We start from the raw sequence: 25747 nt of genomic DNA on the forward strand, positions 1-25747 counted from the left end.
AACAAGAGACCTCATCCTGGTGCTCTCCCCTACATCTGGCATTCTGACTTAACCCATTCCTAAAATCAGGAGGTTGCGCATACACATCATGGCTTGTACCCCATAATGGATTTTTCCTCCAGAAACTCGTCCAATCCCCTTTTAAAGGCGTCTAGGCTAGACGCCAGCACCACATCCTGCGGCAAGGAGTTCCACAGACCGACCACGCGCTGAGTAAAGAAATATTTTCTTTTGTCTGTCCTAACCCGCCCAACACTCAATTTTAGTGGATGTCCCCTGGTTCTGGTATTATGTGAGAGTGTAAAGAGCATCTCCCTATCCACTCTGTCCATCCCCTGCATAATTTTGTATGTCTCAATCATGTCCCCTCTCAGGCGTCTCTTTTCTAGGCTGAAGAGGCCCAAACACCGTAGCCTTTCCTCATAAGGAAGGTGCCCCAGCCCCGTAATCATCTTAGTCGCTCTCTTTTGCACCTTTTCCATTTCCACTATGTCTTTTTTGAGATGCGGCGACCAGAACTGGACACAATACTCCAGGTGTGGCCTTACCATCGATTTGTACAACGGCATTATAATACTAACCGTTTTGTTCTCAATACCCTTCCTAATGATCCCAAGCATAGAATTGGCCTTCTTCACTGCCACCGCACATTGGGTCGACACTTTCATCGACCTGTCCACCACCACCCCAAGATCTCTCTCCTGATCTGTCACAGACAGCTCAGAACCCATCAGCCTATATCTAAAGTTTTGATTTTTTGCCCCAATGTGCATGACTTTACACTTACTGACATTGAAGCGCATCTGCCATTTTGCTGCCCATTCTGCCAGTCTGGAGAGATCCTTCTGGAGCTCCTCACAATCACTTCTGGTCTTTACCACTCGGAAAAGTTTGGTGTCGTCTGCAAACTTAGCCACTTCACTGCTCAACCCTGTCTCCAGGTCATTTATGAAGAGGTTGAAAAGCACCGGTCCCAGGACAGATCCTTGGGGCACACCGCTTTTCACCTCTCTCCATTGTGAAAATTGCCCATTGACACCCACTCTCTGCTTCCTGGCCTCCAACCAGTTCTCAATCCACGAGAGGACCTGTCCTCTAATTCCCTGACTGTGGAGTTTTTTCAGTAGCCTTTGGTGAGGGACCGTGTCAAACGCCTTCTGAAAGTCCAGATATATAATGTCCACGGGTTCTCCCGCATCCACATGCCTGTTGACCTTTTCAAAGAATTCTATAAGGTTCGTGAGGCAAGACTTACCCTTACAGAAGCCATGCTGACTCTCCCTCAGCAAGGCCTGTTCGTCTATGTGTTTTGAGATCCTATCTTTGATGAGGCATTCCACCATCTTACCCGGTATGGATGTTAGGCTGACCGGCCTATAGTTTCCCGGGTCCCCCCTCTTTCCCTTTTTAAAAATAGGCGTGACATTTGCTATCCTCCAATCTTCTGGCACTGTGGCCGTTTTGAGGGACAAGTTGCATACCTTAGTCAAGAGATCTGCAACTTCATTCTTCAATTCCTTAATAACCCTTGGGTGTATGCCATCAGGGCCCGGTGACTTATTGATCTTTAATTTATCAATGAGGTCTGAAACATCTTCTCTTTTAACCTCTATCTGACTTAACTCCTCGGTTAGGAGGGGCCGTTCGGGCAGCGGTATCTGCCCGAGGTCTTCTGCCGTGAAGACAGATGCAAAGAACTCATTTAATTTCTCTGCCATCTCTAAGTCTCCTTTTATCTCCCCTTTCCCTCCCTCACCATCCAGAGGGCCAACCGCTTCTCTGGCGGGTTTCCTGCTTCTAACATATTTGAAGAAGCTTTTATTATTCCCCTTAATGTTGCTGGCCATGCGTTCCTCATAGTCTCGCTTGGCCTCCCCTATCACCTTCTTACATTTATTTTGCCACAGTTTATGTTCCTTTTTATTCTCTTCATTAGGGCAAGACTTCCATTTACGGAAGGAAGCTTCCTTGCCCTTCAAGATCACCTATGGTCCCACAGACCATAGATCACTTCCTTGCCCACAGATCACCTATGGTCCCCAGACCACAGGTTGGGAATCACTGATCTAGACTTGGGATAAAGGAGAAATTAGCGCAAAATACCCACTACTCCTGCCATGGTCCTCTCAACCATGAACTTAGTGATGGGTATCCAACTCTAGCTTCTTCTCTCTCAGTTCAGTTCCACCAACTGAATTCCTTTCCAATCTGATCTCTTCTTTTTTGGGCTGGCAAGACACTGATAGCCTGCAACACACAAAAAAGCTGGTGTTGCCTGCATTGTTGCTGTTTGTTAGAAAGAATAATCTGACTAGTGATCATATGTATTTATGCCGTCTCTAATTTGCAAGAACAGGAGGATTCTTTTATTGTAATGGCTGAGCCCTGAAAATGTTGTTGCTTGTTTCTTCACTTCTACCTTTGCAGCAAGAAATCATGCCTCACTGCCCATGGCATGAGGTGGAAAGAAGGAAGTTGAATCAGCGGTGCCTGCCATTCTCCAGCAAGTCAACCCGCTGAGCCCTACTATGGCAGATGGTTTTGTCAGTGGACTGTGAGAATATTTGAAAAGCAGTGATGCTCAATTTGTTTTATCTGATGAAGGCCTTAGAAACAAAGTGCCTAAATCCGATAGTGTCAAGGAGGCCAATGAATACAGCAAACTAGTGATCACGAAACTAATGCTGCTCATCTGATCACATAAGACCCACTGGACCTGGTGGTAATTACTTCTGAATTAACATGCATTGGATTATGCTGAATGGCTAATAAGGGAGGGTGGAACAAAGAGGAAATGGGGGCAAAGATGGGTGGATTGGGTCTGGGAAAGAGCAGGTTACGTGGCCACCAAATCCTAGCCTTCTTCCAGGACCCAATCCCATGGCCTGGATCCACATTGACCTGCACCAGCAATGTGATCCTCTGCACTGTAGAAGCTTTCCCAGATGTTGGCATCGCTGCATCAGCAGAGTTGGGGGCATAGGATTGAGCTGTAGGTCTCTAATCCTATTGGGTCCTTGCATTGCCAGAACCAGCATTTCAGCAGCACTAGACTCCTTTCAGTAGTGTGAAGGCTAGGTTGCTGTCATGCACTTCCGGGCCACTGCCACAAGTAATCAGTAGCACAGTGTGTGCTGCAGCAGCTTCCGTTGTTGCCGGTAAGTTGAGTCGGAGGTGTGTCATGGGAAGGGAAGGGGAGGGCAGGGAGAAGGAGGGGCAATCGGGGAGGGCAGGAGGAGGGAGGCAGTGCATCTCATCGGCACTGACATACAGCAGATCCTATTCTCCTCTTTCCCACATTTCCCCGCCCCTTTTCTCTCCTTGGATGTATTCCAGCAAAATGGATGGTGTAAGCCTGAGAGGACCCATAGGTAATTGGGAAGCCTACTTGGGGATAAGTAAAATATATTTACTTCTGTTGGTTATCTGATTAGATCCCCACCATTGGATGCAGTGCCTCTGTCAGCAGGGCTACATTGGCGCCAATGTTGGAAGTTAGAATTGGGCAGTAAGTAACTTCCTTTGGAGTTTTTTTATACCTCCTTCAAAATAATGAATAAAGAAAATGAATGACAGAAATTTAAAAACAAGATTGTCAAAGCTTATCAAGAGAAGAATGGGCAATCAAGGCTTTGTCCATGTTACAAAATTACAGATACACTGCAATTGATGACCCTCTGGCAATGCCAATGTACATAATCCAATGTAGGTCTACTAGGGCCCAGTCAATTTGCCCTGCTGTGGGACTCTTGATTTTCCTAAGTGAATTTCTGAGTGGCTCAAGCCACATAGTAGCCAACTAGATTGCTCCCCAGGTACCCCAGGGAACCATCTTTATTGAGCTCTTGAGAGGTAAAGGCACATGAGGTACAAGTTTGGCCAGCATCTCCAGTTTTAGAACATCGTAGCTGGTTATACTGCTCTACCCTTCCTTGTATTTCTGCCAGAGTTTTGTCCAATTCTCTTGTGAAAAGTTGTAAGACAAGCCTACTTCCCACCGAATATTGTGTTCACTGTGTCATTAGACAAAATGAGATTCATGTAACTGATCTGTTTTAATCGGGGGGATATGCATAATCTTTTGTTTTCCCTGGCATTTAAAAGCTATTTAATGAAAACCCTCACCAGATAGGGTCAGAGAAAAACCACAGAGAACAAGCCTTTGGACAACCCTTTTGGCATAGCATTGCCTATTGCCAGACTAACACAGAATTCGCTTGCAATTCTGAATCAGACAGGAGACCAGATGGTCAGACACAGAGGAGTGCATGCCCTGCAAACTAGCACGCTTCAGCTGCAATGATCTGCAGTGCAGACAAGCCCTACAACGAATTCCACTGTGCTACTGGGACATAAATTCAAAGCAATAACATGGAAGTCATTGTTGTGATTAATCTGGGGTTTCCTATTAGCACAGCTGACAGAATCCGAATCTATTCTAAAGGAAAATTGATTATCTTCTGTAATTGCTTATGGTTTTTAAAGCTCTCATCTTTAAGTAACTTATTTTAATTACCACTTTTTAAAAGAAGGCTATATTTCTTCAGCAAAGCAGCAGAAAGTAAACACACAGCTTCGCATCAGGCATGTACTGTAAATACCCAGGCAAGTGTGAAGTTACGTTAGATTCCATCAGCTGATGCATTGACTCTGGGTTTGGGGTTGACCCTTGGGCAGCCCAATCCTAACCACCATGGCGCCGCCAGGTGCAACTGTGCCAAAAGGGCTACTACTGCATCCAGTGGCCCCATGGAAGACACTGGAAGTCTCCTTGGGAGAAGGGGGCAATCATCCCCTTCTCTCAACTAAGGGCAATGGCCTTGAAATGGGGCTTCTCAAGTCTGCGCCAGCTATTTTGCTGGCTCAGACTGAAGAACTTCTGTGTTGGGCTTTTCAGTCTAACATGAACGATAGGATCCTGATCCCTCCCACCCCCCTGCCCTGGCCCCTCCCCCATTCTACCCTCTTCCAGTCACCCTGCCCTCCCCACACCCTGGAAAGCTACCCCTCTCCCTGAAAAACCAAACTGCTGGGCAACCATTTTGGCAGCCACGTCTCCCTGCCAGCGCTGAGGCTCAGTGCTGACTTGCCCAAGGTCATTCCCTCCTCCCAAGGTGCCATAGACATGCTTTATGGCACATTGCATGCTTTGTGACACCTAGCACCAGTGCTGGAGCTTAGTACCTGCGCTAAAGGCCCATAGGATTGGGCCCTTACACACAGCAGCAGCTGCAGTAGAAAAAGAATGTAGACAAAATCCTATCCAGCTGTCATGTGCAAGAGGACAAAAGTACTCAACATTCTGTGACTGTTCAATTTTTCTTGCTCCTGAAGAACATGATTTCTATTGAAATCAGTGACTCATGATCAAGAAAAGAGGAACAATAATGGTGGCCACAATTCAATGCAATGATATGTGAATTAAATCTTTTATTTCTGTGGGCTGATAGAGGTTTCGGAATGTGCCTTCTATGGTCGGACCATTGGTGCATCTAATTTAGTATCACCAGACTGTCTGGCAGTGGCTCCAGGTTTGGGTGTCTATGTCCTACCTCAAGTTGCTGGGGATTGAACTGGACCTTCTGTGTGCAGATTAGATGCTGCACATTGAGCTACTGACCTTCTGTGTCTGTCAGACCATGAGCAATATTTTTTTAGTTTGTGAGCATTGCTATCCTTGATACTTTCCTTGTTGTCTTGGTGCCAGCATTTGGTATTCCCTTATGTATGTTTAGCGTGTTTCTGTCTAGAGTAAATAAATAAGAAATGTATTTTCCATTTTCAGAACCCAGGGAAGACAGCACAGAACTAGTTTTGCAATCTGACCTGAAAGGCTCCTTTTCTAGACCAGTCAGGTGTCTAATTCACAAATACTTTCAGTCAAGGTAAATTATAATTACCATGTGCAACATCTTTTTTTTTTTTTTTAATTGCATATATTCTGGGGCTATAATTATATTCTGACTACCGGAGTCTCTTGGTCATCAAACCACACTTGACGAAACAGTGTTTAGACTCTCCTTTAAAATGAATAAGAACAAATATAAACATTTTAAAAACTGTCTATTTTAGTAAAGATTAAATAAGGGCCAGTGCCATATAATCAGGGCTGCCACAGATGGGGCCATGCTGGAGCAAAGGGAAGAGAAAATTGCTTCTTCCCTATCTCTTATTTTACATAAAGTGGATCACAAGCTCTGACTCCACCACCAAATCAAGGCTGTGTTCCCTTCTAAAAATAGTAACTAAGAGCAAAACTACATACGATATTAAGCTTACCTTTAAGAAATGGGAATGCAGAAGTCGTCCTTTTATCTTTGAAAATTACTGGGGGGAGGGGATCCAATCTGGTTTAGGAGTATGGCATGTGGTTCCCCCTGCACTGTTCTTACACTGAACATTGCCCTGGAGCAGAGGTTTGCCCCCAAAGCAAATGCTTGCAATAAGCCACGCTGGGGGCACATCTTTATTTTGGGGGTGATTTTCAGTCTGAAATAAGTGTAGGGACAAAGTGTTTTTCCTCACCCCCGTTGCTATCCTTGGCACTAGGGAACAATGAAAATGTTCAGTAGTATCAGACTATTTTATTCTTTTCATTTTCATTTAAACTAAATGAATGCAAACTAAATGTAAACTAAAATAAATGTAAACTAAGCTTACAAATGAATATTTTTGTATGTTTGAGGAGCCCCCTAGTTTACAGAAACAACTAGTTTGCTTGTGGGTAACCCTGTTTTGCTACCCAACTGTTAGGCGTGGGACCTTCCTTTCATTGACCCATAAAAATGGATCGGCCCAGGGAAGAGGGCTAGAATTTGGTGGGCACTGCTGCTGCTAAACCTGCCCTTTTTATGGGCCTGATCCACCTACTTTTCCATCATCATGTCCTTCCCATTCTGCCCACCCTATATGTTCCCCACCTCCCTCCAGGCCCATGCATGGCCTTATCTGAAGTGGATGGCGTCCGTAGTTGATTGCCACATGGACTCAGCTGCTTGCCACTTCCAGTGGTGGCCATTCTCTAGCATTGCCACTCTTGTGACAGTCAGAAAGCATGCTATGTTGCTGGAATGCATGTTCTAGCAGTGTAATGGTCAATTGGGATTCAGCATGAGTCTGTCATGGAATATCTGCAATCATAGTAAGAAAACCATGGTTGAATCAATCATCTCTTCTTTAATCCAAATGGGGAATGAATGACAAGATGTATTAGTTTGTGGATATTCATTAACTCATTTTTGCCTGGCCTACAGGTGTACACATTTGGTCCCTGTTGTGTATATACAATGTTAGGCAGAAATGGCTTTAAAGCTCCTTACCTTTTCCGCCATAATGCAAGCCCTGGGGCAAACTACACCAGGGCTAAACTACTCTTTATTTCTTCAGTTGTAAGTAAAAGGCTTTACCGTTAATCTAATCAACTTTTTTTTTAAAAAAAAATGAGTCTATAATCCCTGATTCAGCACTTTGTTCTGGGCACTAGGACGCTCTGATGATTATGGTACTGTTACTTTGCAAAAACTTCCCTATTCATTTTAGTGGAGAAGCCAGCTTCAGACATGCAAATGGCCTGATTTCTGGAAAACATCCCAGGGTAATAATGTGAGTAATGTATTTCAATTATTATAATGGTCACTGATGTATACTGCCTCTAGTATTGATTTCTGACAACTGCATCGATCTCATTACACAGTTAGGCAGCATGGCACTACATCAGGATTTGACTTATGTTCTTAGTAGGTTTTGACATTCTAAAGATATGTGATAATTGTGTGTCATTGATATTGATACTTTGCTTCCATAAAAAAAAAAAAGGAATGAATACAAAGAGATGTATTAGAAGTTACAGGGGAGGGCCTGCTTCTTTCATTGAAATGAATGGAAAGATCTGCTTCCTGTGGGTGTACACCTCCATGTAAAGGGGTCATATTAGGAAGAATGACTTGTGTGAGTGGGGTGGGGGAGGCACTCATAGATAGAGTAAGAAATGTAAGCCACTCTAACAATGAAATCCTATGCATGTCTATTCAGGTACAAGTCTCATTGAATTCAATTGGGTTTACACATTCATAATATTACAGCCAAGCAGCCCACTCCTATCCAGAATTGGGCTGGCGGGGGGCAGGACATTACAACAGTGGAAGAGTGTTCTATTCTCATTAAATGGCTGCCACTGTAGAGCTTAGCGCTCCATCAGTGGCCATTTTCTGAGTGCTGCTACGGTAGGCAGCAGCAGGCCAACTCCATTGCTGGACACTGCTGTGCCTGCCGGATCAGGTAGAGCAGCAACAGGGGCAGGGAGTGGGTGGGGAGACAGCAAAATGGGGCAGAGAGGGGGGGAGGAACAGGGGACAAGAAGGCAGCAGGAGGGAGTGAATCCAGCAGTAAGTCCAAATAGGTCCATTCAGGCAGCAGAGGCTTACCCTGGGCAAGGGAACAAATGTTTCCTTACCCAGAGTAGAGCTCTGGGATGTCCCCCAATGCAGAACACAGAATACAGTGTGTGCATCAATGGTGAGGCTCCACTGGCAGGGGTGCATGTGATAGGATTTGACTGTGAGGGTGCAATCCTAACCAACTTTCCAGCATTGGCATAGCTGTACCAATGTTGCATGCACTGCACCCTGCAGTGGGGAGGCAATCAAGGGGGCCTCCTCAAGGTAATGGCATGTTTGTTACCTCAACTTGGGGCTGGATTGCAGCTAAGTCAGTGCTGGACAGTTGGTTAGGATTGTGCCCCGAATCTCCGTGAGCGCTTGTCGAAGTAAATTAGTGACACAGTTATGAAAGGTCATGAAAGTGAAGGGGAGGGGGAAAATGGAGAGACCAGCATGCATGTGCTCTGCGGTTTTAGAGTCCCTGGGATTTTTGTGTCAGCCAGTATGGTACAAAACAGGTAAGCAACATGGGCATTCCCTTTACTCCCCCTTATGGTTGGCACCCAGGGCGAACTGCCACAGCAATTCGCTACTGTTCCACAACACTCTGGCTGGTTTCGGCGGTGCCCTAGGGAGCCATAGTGTGGGAACTACTGGGTTACAGGATTGCAACCTTAATAATTCCCTTTTTATTGTTTTTCTTTCTTTTTGGCAGGATGTATAGTTCCATGTTGTATCACTTCTGCAAGTGGACACTCATTCAGCAATAGGCTGGTGTTTTCTAAAGGACCTCAGTTCTCTTTGCAGCTGCTTGGTTCCATCCATCACAATTTTAACTTTAGGGGGAGTGTAAAGCAGCTTGGCTATTCCCTTCCCTCAGCAATACTATCCCATGCTCCCCCTCTCCTGTAACATGAAAGCTGAATATTGCACAATTTTTCCCTTGTGATAAGAATGTACAATACATCAAATGCATTTGGGGCACAGATGGCTTGATTGTCTAAACAACCCCTTGTCTAACTTGCTTATTATCCTGTTAGCTGTTTGAATGGCAATCTCATACATTTACTCTAGACACTAGGCTGCAATTCACTTCCAGTAAAGTCAATGGAGAAGCTTCTATTGATTTAAATACTTCTGGATTGCATCTATTATGTTTGCCGTTTCATCCCACACTGAGACTGTTCTACAGAATGCAGTTTAAGTGGTTACTTGAATTATACGAGGTGCATTTTGCTCGCAAAACAAGGACACCTGTCCATAATCTAACATCCGTATAGTCTTCCTTTTTGTTCCTAATTATTGAGATCTGTTATATTTCAATTGCTCTTTTGTATTCTCAGATTCTTTAGCTTTTCATAGTGTGCACCTGCTACTTGCATGGGGGGAAAACACAAGAATTTCCACCTTCAAATCAGGTTTTTGTTTATGATAGCAAATGCAGATTAGTTTTCTCTCTCGCTCTCTTTTTTGTGTGTTTTGCAAGGTCCAGTTCAGAATTCTAACATTGCCTGTGATGCTATGAGTGTATCAGTACATGGAAGTAAATGTTATATAGATCCCTATAATGCATAAAATTAATCCTGATTATAAGATTAATCCTAAATCACCATTTTTCAATAGGTTTTTTTTACAATATTTTAAAAGATTTCCTTTTTAAAAAAAAATTAAATTTTTCTGTTAGTGAGAAAAAAAAACATTGAAGGCAATATGAAATACAGAAACAAATCAAACAAAGCAACTGCAAAGAGAAAATAAGATATGTAGGAATCCTCACATATCACAGATCCAGTATCCATGGTTTCACTTACTGTGGATCAGAAGATCTGGAGGGACCCCCGTGCCGTCATGTGCTCATTACCTTTGTCTTTGATTAGGAGCAATGGAGTGCAGGTATTTCTTGCTTAACAAGGAAAATTCTTGCAGAACTAAAGTAGCAGACATGCAGACACCCAGCCTGCTCACTAGGAGGCTAACTGAACGTTAGCAGGAAGCATGAACTGTCCTGCTTCCTGTTAATGTTATGTTATTCTCCTCTCTGTAGCATGCAGGCTGGGTGCCTGCATGTCTGGTTCTTCAGTACAGCAAGAATGTTCCTTGTTAAGCAGGAAGCCTGGTCTAGAGGGTAGAGCCTCCGTTTGCCTGAAGATAGCATCCACAGGTTGCCAGTTCGAGGCCATCGGCACCCTGCGACCTTGAAGCAGCTGACAAGCTGAGCCGAGTTATTCCATCTGCTCTGAGCGTGGGAGGATGAAGGCCAGAATGTGAAACCCAATCAGAAAGAAACATCTGAATGTTGTGGTTCTTGAAAGATAGAACCTTCTTTCAATTGTAAAAATCCATACGGGGATTTAAATAGCCTGCCTATGTAAACCGCCTTGAATAAAGTTTGAGGAGAAATCTGATGACCAAGAAAGGCGGTATATAAATACCTGTATTATTATTATTATTATTATTATTATTATTATTATTATTATTATTATTATTATTATTATTATTATTAAGCAAGAAGCACCTGTGCTGCCTAAAGAAATGTAATGGGCATGGGGGCATGTGGGCGGCTACTATTTATATAAACTTCTTCCATATCCATAGCGGCAGACAGCTATTGTGGGCCTTTGCTGTTCAAACTTGACCCAGAGATAGTACTGTAGATAAGACACTCTGCAAAAGAAACATTTTTATCAAAATTTTATCATGTGATTTTGCAGTTTTCCAAGGTTGCCTGATTACAGTTTCCTCTTTGGTTCCTTCTTTCTTCACTTTCCCCTTTCTACAATGCTGACAGCATTCTTTTGCCACCCCTATGATTTTAGTCTTTTCCACTTGAAAAGACTAAATTACTAAAGATTAAATTACTAGGACTTTATGCAGTAATGTGTTTTTGGAGTGTTTGTGCACATGAGTGAGAGAGTATTTCAGAAGCAGACTTGAGTACTTCCACAAGATGACTATGAGTGCAATCCAGGAGCACTCATGGGCAGGCACAAGTCCCTTATGCCAATCCGGAGGTATCACAAAAGTGCTGCAAGGTGCCCACACAGAGTCTCACTGTGCTGGCAGAATAGTGAGTACATGACAGCCAAATCAGGCAGGCTTGGGGATCTGGAGTGAGTGGGGGAGGGCAGAATGGGGGAATTCAGGGGTAGGAGGAGGGCAGGTGAGCTGGTAGGAGGACCAGGTCTGGGAAGGGGCAGGAACCCCCCTCCCAAGTGGCCCAGCCTAATACTGACCTACTTGGATCTGCTCCATCTCTTTAGGGGGCGCAGATCCAAGTAGCCCCATAGGAGCAACTGTCACATGACATGAAGTAAGGGGAATGAATTCCCCTTGGAGTAAGAGTTGCTCTGCAACCCAGCCCAACCTTGCTCTGGATGCAGCATAGGCCAGTTGGCCTGCCTGCTCCAGGGCATGCTAGGATCGGACAGTAATACAGACAGGGCCTGGACCCAAGAGATGTCTCGCCAGTGAACAATTCCATTGTCTGATCTATTGATTAGATTGTCTAGGGGAAACAACCATGGAACAATCCCAAGCACCAGCTGTGCTAGTCCTGCTCCCTGGAGAAAGGAAAGGGTTTGGGCATCTTTGATATTCTAGCCCACCACTCACCTCTCATCCACACTTTTTTTTTCTGCTCCATCGCCTTCTTTTTTCAATCCAAGAAGTGGGAGGAAGAGGAGCAGCAGAGGCATGTATATATACAGAAGTGGGTGTCCCTCACAATTGCTGCCTGAGGTGTCCTGAGTCACCCTCATGGATAGGCTGGCCCTACAAAGGCTACCTAATGCATTTGTGACAGTAGAAGGATTCAAAGAGGAGAAGTCTGGATACACAGCTGTCTCTCTTCACCACGAAGCTACAAAAGTGCTTCTACAGATGGAACTCCACAGTCATCAATTGTGCAAATTCCTTACATAAGTGTTTCTCAAACTGTGGGTTGGGACCCACTAGTTGGGTCACGAGCCAATTTCAGGTGGGTCCCCTTTCATTTCAATAATTTATTTTTAATATATTAGACTTGATGCTACCATGGAATGTGACTGCATTTGGGGAAATGTGACAGACTGTACTTTGAATAGATTATTGTGTATATGCTTTTAACAATGATAGTCAATGGGGTAAGTCACTCCTGGGTAAGTGTGGCTAGGATTGTAGCCTAGGATTGTTAAAAATTTTCCTGCTTGATGATGTCACTTCTGGTCATGACATCACTTCTGGTAGGTCCTGACAGACTATCATTCTAATAAGTGGGTCCTGGTGCTAAAAGTGTGAGAACCATTGCCTTACATGACCCTGTGTTGTTCTAAGAAGAATAAGAGGAACTTGAACCAGAACTCCAAGTCCTTCCTCGTGACCAATACCATGGCTATTCCTATCAACCTATCAGCAAACATGCTTACACATTTTACTTTGTTATTATCAGCAGTTCATCCTGGGGGGTTCTTATGGGCAAGAAAATAGTAGAGACATGTTGTTGTTGGCTTTGTCCTCCCTATGGAGGATTGTGTGAGTTTGGCTCACTATCCTGGACAGGTGATCTGATCTGATATTGTTATAGAAATGATGTTTCTCATTGAAGACAGATGTTTGATATAACTAGTGTCTGCACCTGGAAGATGGAATTCTGCCTGCACTGAGACAGCAAGGATGGGAACCTGGCCAAACCATTCCGGCTTGAAATGCAGCCAAGGCTCCAAGGAACCTCTCATGAATAAAAGACTCTCTTTGCCTGTCTATTTGGTAGTTAACCTTGCAATGGCAAGTAACCAGCACGACTATACTAATTCAACAACCAAAAGAAATTGGGGTAGCAAAAAATGAACCAAGCCCTTCAGTTCCTGTGAGAATAAAATTTCTATTATCACTTCATTTGTTTCCTTTAAACCAAAAAGAATATCCAGTCACTTTAAAATGACTTTCAGGGGGAATGAAAAAGGAAAATGATTAAACCAGGGGTGTCAAACATAAGGCCCGGGGGCTGGATGTGGCCCGTGGAAGCTTTTTATTTGGCCCTCAGGCTCTCAGCGGCTGAGCAGGGCTGAGGTGTTACTGCTGTAAGGGCAGTCCACATGAAAATTGGCTCTCCCATATCTTGAGTAATGACATCACTTTCTGCCTAATGACATCACTCCGGCCCTCAGTAGGGCATCACAAATGCTGTTCGGCCCTCAGTATGAAACAAGTTTGACACCCCTGGATTAAGCAGTCTGCCTCTTGCATAATGCAAGAGAATTGGGCAGCCTACTCCATGGGCTGTAGCATGCTTTCCCTTGTAATGGACAAGCAGAATGGGTATTATTTGAATGTACTAATCATCATTAGATCAGAATAATGAAGTAGTTATCCCTGAATCTCCCTGACGGGTCTCACATTATTGGCAAGAGAAGATTTGCTTTCCATAGTTTGTCTATAGTTTCTGGACGGGGAGGATGGCCTGCACGGTGGTTCAGGTCCAAAAGGGAGGCGGGGACTGTGGCACAGGCTGCTGTTGGATCCTATCCTAACTTCTGTGTCTCGACTCTGCACCAGCGTTTTTCTAGTGCAGACCTGAGTAGAACCATAGGGCTGCGGGAGCGCCACATGGGGTAAGGGAGCCGACATTCCCTTACCCCAGTGGTATTCAAACTGGGGCATCGCGACGCCCCAGCCTGTGGGTTCTGACCTCTGCCCCCTTAAGGGGTGGAGGCAGCCAGGAGACAGGGGGAAGGTAGCGGTGCGATCCGCAGCATCGCGCTGCTCAGTGGGGCTGCAGGGGTTTGGGTACACTTGCCCAAGCCTCCAGCAGCCTCCTGGGGGTGCAGGGAGCCCTGTGCAACCTTCGGCAGGACTCCCCAGGTCAGGAAAAGTGAAAGCGGAGCAATCACGCCCCGCTCCGCAAAACCGGAAGTGGAGCACAATTGTGCCACTTTCCCTTCTGACGGGGCTGCAGGGACTGGGGTGCACCCTCCAGTCCCTGCAGCAGCCGTCCCTGTGTGCGGGGAGCCCTGCGCGGGTGCCTGCAGGGCGCCCCAGGCTAGGGAAAGGGAGAGTGGGGCGATCGCACTCCGCTTCCACTTTTGCGAAGGCAGAGCAGATCACTCCACTCTCCCTTTTCCTGACCTGGGGCGCCCTGCAGGCACTCGCGCAGGGCTCCCCGCACACAGGGACGGCTGCTGCAGGGACTGGAGGGTGCATCCCAGTCCCTGCAGCCCCCTGAGCAACGCAATCCTGGGGATCACGTCACTGCCTTCCCCCTGTCCTGCTGCCTCCCCCCTGCCCCTGCAAAGACGTACTGTGGCTTTCAAATTCCCAGAGAGTTTGAAAACTGCAGCCTTACCCTTAGGAGATCACCGGCTGCTGCTCTGACCCTCAGGATACAGTAGTGGTCATTTTGGCAGCTCTGTACTGTGCCACACCAGGCAGCATAGGCTGGGCCCTAACTGTGTTTAGATGGAATAGCACCTCCCATTGCATCTGTATAACAGCATAGATGAGTGTTAAAAGAAGGGAGTGTGGTGCTAACGCTTTCTACATGGGCACAGTGTTCTAACAGAAATATTAGAGCTTTAGTGTTGGAGGCAACTGAGCAAAACAGTTGGCTTATTGTGTATCCTTTGCTGGACAATGGTTAAATGCTGACTAACTAAACGACATGTATACATAGTTGTCCATCTTTGAGGTCATAATAAGATCAAAAGAATTGCTGCACTGGACCAGATCAAAAGTCTATCAAGTCCTACCAATTTGACTTGAACAGTGACTAGCTTGATGGCCAGAGACATTGTGAAGTAGGACAATAGTTTGTTCTTTTTTTCACTAGTGTACTGCCTCTCAATTCAGCTGCTGTTAATAGACTTCTCATTCATGAATTTTCTATTCTTGTGGGTTCTGCCTTGTATAGCACTGAATGGAATGTTTTTAATTGCTCATTGATTGCCTTCTGAGCTATGTAAAGACTAACTTACAGTGAGGATTTACTTCAGCCTTTTGGAACAGAATGTGAATGGTTTATCAGACTTCTCCCAATGATTTCATTGTGTTTGTCTGACACAGGATAGAATAAATTCTGCTTGATCTTAATGTAGTCTATTAACCTGATGCAGACATTACTTATAGTCAATGGCTACCACTCTCCAAAAGACAGAATATCCAAATTTGTCTATTAAACTGAGATCTTAATTTAACCCAGAGTTGGCTAAACACTTCCCGGCATAAGAGGTGGGATGCCACATTTGCCTCTGTTACTCCCCTAGTGCCGGTCACTTCTCCTCCTCCCCCCACTCTTTGGATTTGGAAAGAATGAGGGGAATGGAGAGGAAGTGTGGATGAATATAGAGTGGTGGGTGCAGTACGTTGTAGCCCACCTTTATCTAATTCTCCATACTACTGCTTCATTTCTCACTTTCTTTTAGAAGTCAGAGAGTGGGAGAAGGAGGAGTGATGGAAGTGGGTGGATGGATGGAGGTGGGCACTTTCCATCAATCCATGGCCTGAAATGACTGTAGACTGAGTTGGCCTCAAAGATGGGCTTGGCCTACTTAACCCAAGCCTCAGTGTTCAGACATTGCTGATTTATCATATAGGGTAAGGGATTGACTAACAGCTCAATCCTATACACCTTTACTCCAAAGAAAATCCTACTCTATTAAATGGGGGTTAATTCCAGAAAAGTGTGTATAGGTTTGCAGCCTAATGGCCCAATTCTAATCAACTTTCCATTGCTAATGCAGCTGCAATGTAGCAACAAGGTAAGGGAACAAAAATTCCCTTACCTTGAGGAGGCCTCCATCCCCCCTCCCCCGAATGCATCATGTGCCCTATTGGCACACCATCAGTGCTGGAATTTTGGTTTGGATTGGGCTGTAAGTTTGGTTTCTAGAATGATTATTTTTTCTAGCCTGACTTTTCCCCCAAAATGAGCAGTGTAGGAAATGTAAATCTGTTTATGCTTTTAGCAAGATTCCCATTTTATTCTTTACTAGAGGTAGATATCTTTTTTTTCTTGAAAGTGACTAATGTATTTGTCATGACAGTCATTTAATACTTGTCAGCCACCAATAATCTCTAATCTCAAAGACAACAGAAAATTGTTCTGAAATCACTGTCAACATAGTAGAGTTTATAATTTCATTGTAGGACTAATTAAATTAAAAGGAAGTCAACACAATAAAAATCTGCTGTTTTATGGTATGGCTTGCTCTTCAGCTGTCGAAACATGTAAAAGATACACATATGAATTATCATCAATGCTGACTGACAAGCTTTCAGTGGGCATGACGTTCCTGTTTAGTACTATTTAAAATATGCCTGTTGAACTGAATTTAGTCAGCTACTAATGTTAGCAAATAAGTGGCGGAAAGGTATAAAAGAGGTAGACCACATTCTCAAATGAGACCTTAGCCGTTTCTGCAGCCGTGTCACTTGATAATAGAAGACTAGAAAGGAATAGCAAACATCAGTACTAAAGAGTTCAGGTCCTTTTCCATTCCACACCCCTAGGTTCACAGGCCCATAGAAGTACCCACGTGCAACAATATTCTTCATACTGAATGATGGGGAAGTTTTTGCACATGTCATGGGCTTTCTTTATCATTATAAAACAGAGGAATGGTGTGGAGGACAGACTGGAGGTAGGAGGAAACAAGAATTGAAAGTGCATTTATTTCCGATGCAGTAGAACAGCAGAACTAGGGACAAGTCAGAACAGCCCCACTGGATCAGGCCACAGGCCCATCTAGTCCAGATTCCTATATCTCACAGTAGCCAACCAAATGCCCCAGGGAGCACACCAGATAACAAGAGACCTGCATCCTGGTGCCCTCCCTTGCATCTGGCATTCTGACATAGCCCATTTCTATAATCAGGAGGTTGCACATACACATTATGGCTTGTAACCTATAATGGATTTTTCCTCCAGAAACTTGTCCAATCCCCTTTTAAGGGCATCCAGGCCAGATGCCATCACCACATCCTGCAGCAAGGAGTTCCACCGACTGACCACACGCTGAGGAAAGAAATATTTTCTTTTGTCTGTCCTAACCCTCCCAACACTCAATTTTAGTGAATGTCACCTGGTTCTGGTGTTAAGTGAGAGAGTAAAGAGCATCTCTCTATCCACTTTATCCTTCCCATGCATAATTTTGTATGTCTCAATCATTTCCCCCATGAGGCGTCTCTTTTCTAGGCTGAAGAGGCCCAAACGCCGTAGCCTTTCCTCATAAGGAAGGTGCCCCAGCCCAGTAATCATCTTATTCACTCTCTTTTGCACCTTTTCCATTTCTACTATGTCCTTCTTCAGAAATAAAAGTGAGTTTTGAGAAGGGATTTGAAAGAAATGAGAGAGATGGTATCATACAGATGTTTTGGGATGCATTTCATGCATAAGGGGCAACAAGGGAGAAAATGGAGAGATATTTGAGGGAACTGGAGACTTTTGTCTCCGGGCAAAAGGTCATGGGGGATGTGTATCAGGATATGAGATTTGGAATGGGAGAGCAGGGGATCACTGGGAGCTTGTACTGGACCCAAGAGCACAGAGGAAACAGCACTGAGATTTATGGAAAGACATCACATGATCATTGAGACAAGAAAGATGAATTCTGGGTCGGGCACAGGGACTCAAGAGAACTAGAGAGAAAATTGCTCCAAGAAAGACAACTTAGGCTGCATTCCTAACCACACTTTCCTGAGAGTAAGCCCCACTGAACAAAACAGGACTTATTTCTGAGTAGACCTGGTTAGGATTGTGCCCTTACTCCAGTAACTGCCCATTACGAACAATATATGTTGGTGCAGGCACAAATGACCTGTCTACCCCTACTGAGAAGCAGCTTTTTAAATAGGCCACCCTCTTGCTTCAATGTTCTGTAATTCTGGCATCTCCTCCAGTATCTGAGGAAAGGATGACTGGGTGAATATAGAGTCCTGAGTACTGATTTCTTGAATTCAGTAACAAGGCAGCTAGCTGCTCAGTGAGGGAGCAAGACAGGCTTGACTTGCAGGACCTTGGATAGCTCCGTGTGAGCAGCCTGTTTCAGTCATGTCCACAATTTGACTGAGGCCTTAAAGGCCGTCAGGCATTTCCTACAGTTCCGATACTTCCAGGTTTCCTGGTCACCAGGACTGGAATTCAAGTTTATGCAGGAGTCATGACACTTTCTTACCAATTTCATCCTTCTTGGAGTTAGATGGTCATTGCTAGTCTTAAGGGTTGATGTGGCTCTGTCTTGATTGATGGTGTCTTCTGACTTGATGCCAAGAATATTGGCACAGGCTATGGTTCAAAATACCAAACACTATATGTTTTTATTCTGAAGTGGGGTAATATAACATAGCAATGTTCAATATGTATCAAATTTAGAAATTTTAAAATGAAGTTTTCATGGGGCGGAAAGACCTTCAGTCCCTGAGTATAACTGAATACAAACCTGTGAAAGGTTTGAAATTTTAAAATATGGAAGCATAATTTAAATGAAAGTATCTGGAATTAAACATGGCATTGTACTAATCAGTACTGCTAATTACTTCTTCAGTAATTCCAATATTAACTGAGCAAAGAGGCAGTTTTTTAAATTGGTGTCCTCTTTTATTTAGCAAGAGGAGAACAACTGTCTTTTCACCCCAAAATGGTTTCTTTTCTACTGGTTTGCTATGTAAACCACTTTGTGAGCTACTGTTTGTTGAAAAGCGGTATGTAAATAGCTTATTATTATTATTATTATTATTATTATTATTATTATTATTATTATTATAATATCCGGAGTTCATGGCTGAACACAGTCATGTTCTGGCAACTCCTGCGACGCCGCTGCAACCAACTGTATTGGCCTCTGCCTTTCCATTGGACCATTTCAGCGACTTGGAGAGGGGGGATTTGCTGCATGGGTAACAGCCTATCCTCCATACCTACTTTACCCAGGCTTCGCGCACTGGAGAGGACACTCTGTTCCAGAACCACCATTCAGAGTGTGACATCATAGTCTTCCGAGACTGAAGGATGCCAACAACATATTATTATTATTATTATTATTATTATTATTATTATTATTATTATTATTATTATTATTATTATTAAATAATTATAAAATTATAAAATAATTATAAAATAATAGGCTTGACAGGCTATAATAAGGTGCACTACCTTTTCATGGTGAGGGGTTAGAGTGCTTCAATGAGCCAAAAGGCTGTGTTGGCAATAGCTTTGCTACTGGTAGGATGACCCATGCCAAACAGGCTCTTGCTGAGAAGACAGACTTTAACCCATTTCTACCCAGCCCACAGGTGTACAAATTTGATCCCTGTTGCATATATGCAATGTTGGGCAGAAATGGCTTAAAGTGATCAATACCCATTCAATATGCTGAATTGAAAAAGGAAGTAATCTATACAAGATCAGTTGTTGCTCAGGTAACAAGGACCATGCAGAATGCTGGAGTCCTTGAGTGTCAGACAATAAACGGGCTATGGGACTCAGTACCCTCTGCCAGGCAACTAAAGGCAAGACACTGTAAAGTTACTAGAAGGCCAACTACAACAACAGCAAAAGAAATGGACAATGGACAACAGCAGAAGACAGAGCAATAATGGCTTGCTATGAAAACTGGAACATGACACGCCAGATTTAACTGTAGTTGAGAACAAATGATGCTTATTGATGTGGCCTTTGCAGGAGATCATCAAATTGAGGAGGAACAATTGGAAAAGATCACAAAAGACCTAGAAAATGAAATACAATACCTATGGGGAGAGAAAACAATAACAATCCCTATTGTCATAGGTGCACTAGGTGCAATCCCCAAGGGCTTTAAGAAACATCTGGCCAATGTAGACATTGACAAGATGACAGTTGAACAATTGCTATGAGCTACACTACTAGGAACAGCAAACATTATACAGCTATATCTCACCAGTTCATAATCTCTTGGGAAGATGAACAAGTGAGCACCCAAAAATCCCAGTCCAAACATCTGGTGGGCTGTAACACTGATGATGAGGTTGATAAGTAATCAGGTCCTTTTAACACAATTATTTGCTCACCTGTGATCTCTGTAGGAAAAATGTATTTTCTAGATTGGTACTGTGAGAGAGATGCTCAACTGTCAGTCTGACCAGCATTTTCTTCCCATAAGAAAGCAGTCTGCTGAAATTAATAGCTCTATTGAAATATCTATCCTTTGGGAGCAAGTGTGACTCATGTTTATAGTTCACAGCCAAGTAAAATGTTGTTCATCATCAGAATAGCCAGGTACTATATTGATGTACACATTTATGTCATGAGGAAAATGAAAACATCCAATAAAAAGTGGCCTTCTCCCATTGGTGGAATTTCTTCAGGGATGAATGTTGGGATGCGTTTTCCTACATCGTTTTTCTATCAACTGATTAATATCAATTCACTTTTATACCATCAAGCATATTTTAAGGATAACAGAAGTGTGACTTTATCCTTTTAAAGCAGAAGTGGGCAGCAAGGTATTGCAGAGCCATTGGTAGCTCCAACAGGTGACCTACAGAACAATTCTGTGCTTGTCTACTGTGGAAGACATTAATCTTTGCAACTCATTGTCATAGTATGTTGTGATGGTACCTGTTCTAGATGTTTTTAAAAGTGGATTTTACAGATTTATGAAGGTCCATCATAGGTTACAAGTCATGATGACTATATGCAACCTCAGGGTTTAAGAGGTAGTCTCTCTCTGAATGCCAGATGCAAGGGAGTGACAACAGGATATGGGTATCTTGTTGTCTTGAGTGCTTCCTGAGTCATCTGGTGGACTACTGTGAGATTCAGGAAACTGGACTAGATGGGCCCTTGGCCTGATCCAGCGCGGCCCTTCTTATGTTCTTCTTAAAGTAAGCACTCTTGAGTTCAATGGGACTTGTTCCCTGGTAAGTGTGTAGGATTGCAGCCTTCAAGTCACATAGACCTTTTGTGTGTCTGTGTCTCTTAGTGGTTTGATATTTTTTTTCCTGTGTCTTTCCTAGCAACCAACCCTATCCAGTTCAAATCCTATTCAACCTTGTTTGGAGTATGGGCAGGGAGCATGTTTGGAGAATACGGAACAAAGTGTACTACTGAGTGTGTGTGCATACGTGTGTAACAATTTCAATGTGAAAGTGTGAAATTCAATGTGAAAATAAGGCTTTCAGCAAGTGCCTCATTCTAGCAGGAAATTTTTATATATCTCTCCCTTCCCCCAGCTATTATCACTTACAACCATGAACCAAATTTCCATAGGTATTCTGTTAGCATTATCTGGTCGCTTGATATTCAAAGTTAATTATAAATGGCTTTTTTCATCTTGTATAGTATGGAAGTTAGTTAGTTAGCAATAACAAAGCTGTCATATATTATATATGATGGATTTAAGACCATGTGTGTTGAATACATCATATATTTCAGTTCACTTTTTTCTCTGCCAATAACTATTCTATTGGATACTAGATGAAGCTTGACAAAAATTTGCCATGTTATCCAGAAGAAGAGAATAATGTTGCTGTTCAATGATAAAGTTCCAATTAGTCCTACACATTGAAAGAAAGAAGCACTGCACAGACTGCAGGATCTAAATTTTATGTCCATGTGGAATATACCGTCATATGAAATGCTCTGCTATAATGAGACAAAAGAAACAAAGGTCAGGGATTCAGTGTAGTTGTGAAAGTTCAGGGCTCAGAAGGTCAAACCAAAAAGGAACACATTAACTTGTTTTGGACTGAGGTTTGATACTGCTTTTATAGATTTGTGAATGTGTGTATATATTGTGTATGTATGTATGTACACACACACACACACACACACACACACACACACACACACATACCTATGGGATGAGTCAGGCTGTCTGATTACATTGCGCTCAAGATTTCTGAGTCATGGCTTCAGCTAATCTACTTCCAGGAAATAGTGATCAATGCTTTATCTGCTTGATTTTTGCTGCTTGACCGCCAGGTTATGAATTATTAACTAATTATCAAAAAAGTATGCTTAATTTTGAAAATGAAGGGAGCCAAGGCTCAAATTTACCTGAATATCGCTTTGCCCCAGAAACCTTCCCATAACCCTACTGCTCACTGTATAATTTCCAGCATTTTTAATTTATAATTTATTATACATTTTTAATGTATAATATGCAGCATTTTTCACCAGTGGTTTGATAAAAATCTCAGCATTCCATGCTGGGGAAATACAAAATATAGAGGGATCAAATATTTTTCTTGGGGAAAAATAACAGACTTCAGGCAATTTCCCAGCTAGGAACACAGAGATAACAGATGATTCACCAGCAAACCACCAGTGAATTGAGGCGACATATTCTTAAGGGCCCTTGTAATTCCCTTGGGGGTGTGTGTGCATGTACAACACATGCACATTGTGAAGGTTACCACTGAACATGCCAAATATATAAATACTGTATTTATATAGAAAGCATTTATAATGGGAAGCATAGGAGGCTGTGAGTGATGAACAGATACTATAAGAACATAAGAAGAGCCCTGCTGGGCCAGGCCAAAGGCTCGTCTAGCTTCCTATATCTTGCAGTGGCCCACCAAATTCCCCAGGGAACACACAAGACAACAGGCACAACCTGCGTCCCGGTGCCTACCCCTGCATCTGGCAATCAGAGGCAACCTACCTCTAAAACCAAGAGTTTGCACACACCTACTATGACTTGTAACCTGTAAGATCTATCTGTTCTCCAAAATGTTCCCAATGATATCCTTTCCAAAGAGGATATTCAAGGGCTGGGGGATTGGATCCAGTATTCCAACTGAGATAAATAAGCACCACTTAGGACTCTGTGGATGGGACATTGGAGAATTGAACTAAGATCAAGGTTGGATGCCAACTAGGAAATTTATTCATTGGATGATACTTTCTGCTCTGAAGCGCTCCTTTCTCATAGCTGAACTAAGGAAATCATCAAGGCTGAGCATTGTGGCTGAAATTTGGCTTCAAGTTTTGGGCATTGAAAACTTTCTTTGAGAACTAGCTGCCACTTCTCTTGAAACCAAAGCTCCATCTCAGCTCAGTGTCAGCTTTGAGGATGATGGTTAGCAATGTAGGTGTTTGTGGTGGCCATTCCACAAAGTGAACCTGGTGTAGAAATGGTTTCGAGACAATATCAAAAAGTGGAATATACCTAACCCTAGCATCTGACAACCAGCCATCTCACACTGTCACTACAACTGCCACATCATTTTCTAGAGTCAAATGTTTCCAGCTTCTGCTCAACATCCATCACCAGGTGACAAGGCTGCCAAAAAGATCCTATGCTTTACCTGCCAGAATGTTGTAGAAATTCATCAAATGTCTGCCAATAGGCGTGTGTTCTTTTGCTGACATATAGCTGTTCTTTAGGCTTTGTGCTACTCACCAAAGGGAAATTTATATGCTGCCCAGTGCTGCTTCCTCTAATTTTGTAAAATAAATCAAAAACATCAGCAAAAGGATCAAGATAAGTGCTAGGTATGATTCTTATTCAGGGAAGAGTGTGGGCAGTTTTTTTGAAGTGCCTCACCTGAGCTTGGTTGCCACCAGGCCCAAGGAACTCAAAAAACCAATTTGCTTCTGCAGGTGGCTGCAGCTTAGAATTGAATTCTAAGTGCAGATGCTACTAATTGGTTGTTTATTCAGTTTGTCTGGAAGTGGGAAAAGACTGTGGTTTTGCTTCTGATAGATTGATTCACCACTTCCACAGGAAATGAAGAAGTATCCCCACTTTGCTTTTAGGTAAAAAAGTTTGCAACTCAATTAATGTTGCATCATGTGATGCTGCCTTATAGCACTGGTCCATCCAGCTCAGTATTGTCTATACTAGTGTTTCGTGGGTCGGGACCCAATAGGTGGGTCGCAAGCCAATTTCAGGTGGGTTCCCATTCATTTCAATATTTTATTTTTTATATATTAGACTTGATGCGTACTGTCCAGATCTGTACTTTGAACAGGCTACTCTGTATATGCTTTTAACAATGATAGTCAATAGGGCTTACTCCTGGGTAAGTGTAGGTAGGATTGCAGCCTAGGATTGTTAGAAATTTCCCTGCCTGATGATGTCACTTCCAGTCATGACATCACTTCCAGTGGGTCCTTGCAGATTCTCATTCTAAAATGTGGGTCCCAGTGCTAAAAGTGTGAGAACGACTGGTCTATAACAGTGGTTCTCAAACATTTTTCAGGACCCACTGGAAGTGATGTCATGACCGGAAGGGACATCATCAAGCAGGAACATTTTTTTACAATCATAGGCTGCAAACCTACCCAGTAGTAAGTCCCATTTACTATCATTGTTGAAAGTATACACACAGTAGCCTGTTCAAAGTACAGATCTGTAACATTTCCCCAAATGCAGTCAACATACAATGGTAGAAAATAAAATATTTCCCCAAATGCAGTCACATACCATGGTGGCATCTAGTCTAATATATGAAAAATAAAATATTGAAATGAATGGGGACCCACCTGAAATTGGCTCATGACCCACCTAGTGAGTCCTGACCCACAGTTTGAGAAACTAGTCTTTACTGACTGGCAGTGGCTCTCTAGGGCAGTACTCTTCAGCCTGTAAGTTGCACCCCTGTCCCAGTCACAACACTTCATATGGAGACATGGGGGCTGGGAGGAAAAAGTACCTGCACTTCCCAAAAGCTACTCTGAGGACTTCCCACCAGGGAGCCAATCAAATGAGGTGATACCACCTTCACTTGGCTGGAGCGTGACCCCACCTCTAGCAATGGGAAGTAATTGGTCAGTGCAATGGTTCTGCAATTCATTAGCAGAATTGAAGACATCACATCTTCTTCTCAGTCAGTTGCCAAGAGTATGGATGCACTGTTTCAGTTCTGCTAATGAGCATGCACCAACCAGTCACTTCCTTTGCCTGATCGCTCTAGCACAGTGGTTCTCAAAGTTTTTGCACCAGTGTCCACTTTTTAAAACAACACTCTTTTGGAACCCACCTAAGTTTACCAGACTTTAAAAAGTAGACCTGGAAAGAAATATTTTATTTATAAGTAATAATAGCTTGAAAGATCAACAAACATTTATCTCCCTATATTTACACATGCTTGCAAACTCAACTCCTTGTAGGGCAGTTAGCAGCTACAGTATCTGATTTTAAAATCGCTTCAGTTTCAATTAGTTATCTGATCATTCCATCACTCTTTGTCAACTCACCAAAAATCAGGCTTTGTGGTGGGGGACAATGGAGATAGAGCTTGCACAGCCTAGGGCAGTGGTTCTCAAACTGTGGGTCGGGACCCACGTGGTGGGTTGCGACCCAATTTCTGGTGGGTTGTGAGAAGCTGGCAGCAGCCATCTTGGAAGATGGCAAAAGACCTAGGCGGCGCCATTTCGGAAGTGGGCAAAGCCTGGGCATCACCCATTT

The sequence above is a fragment of the Tiliqua scincoides genome, chromosome 2, assembly GCF_035046505.1.
Source record: "Tiliqua scincoides isolate rTilSci1 chromosome 2, rTilSci1.hap2, whole genome shotgun sequence".
NCBI classification, from domain to species: domain Eukaryota; kingdom Metazoa; phylum Chordata; class Lepidosauria; order Squamata; family Scincidae; genus Tiliqua; species Tiliqua scincoides.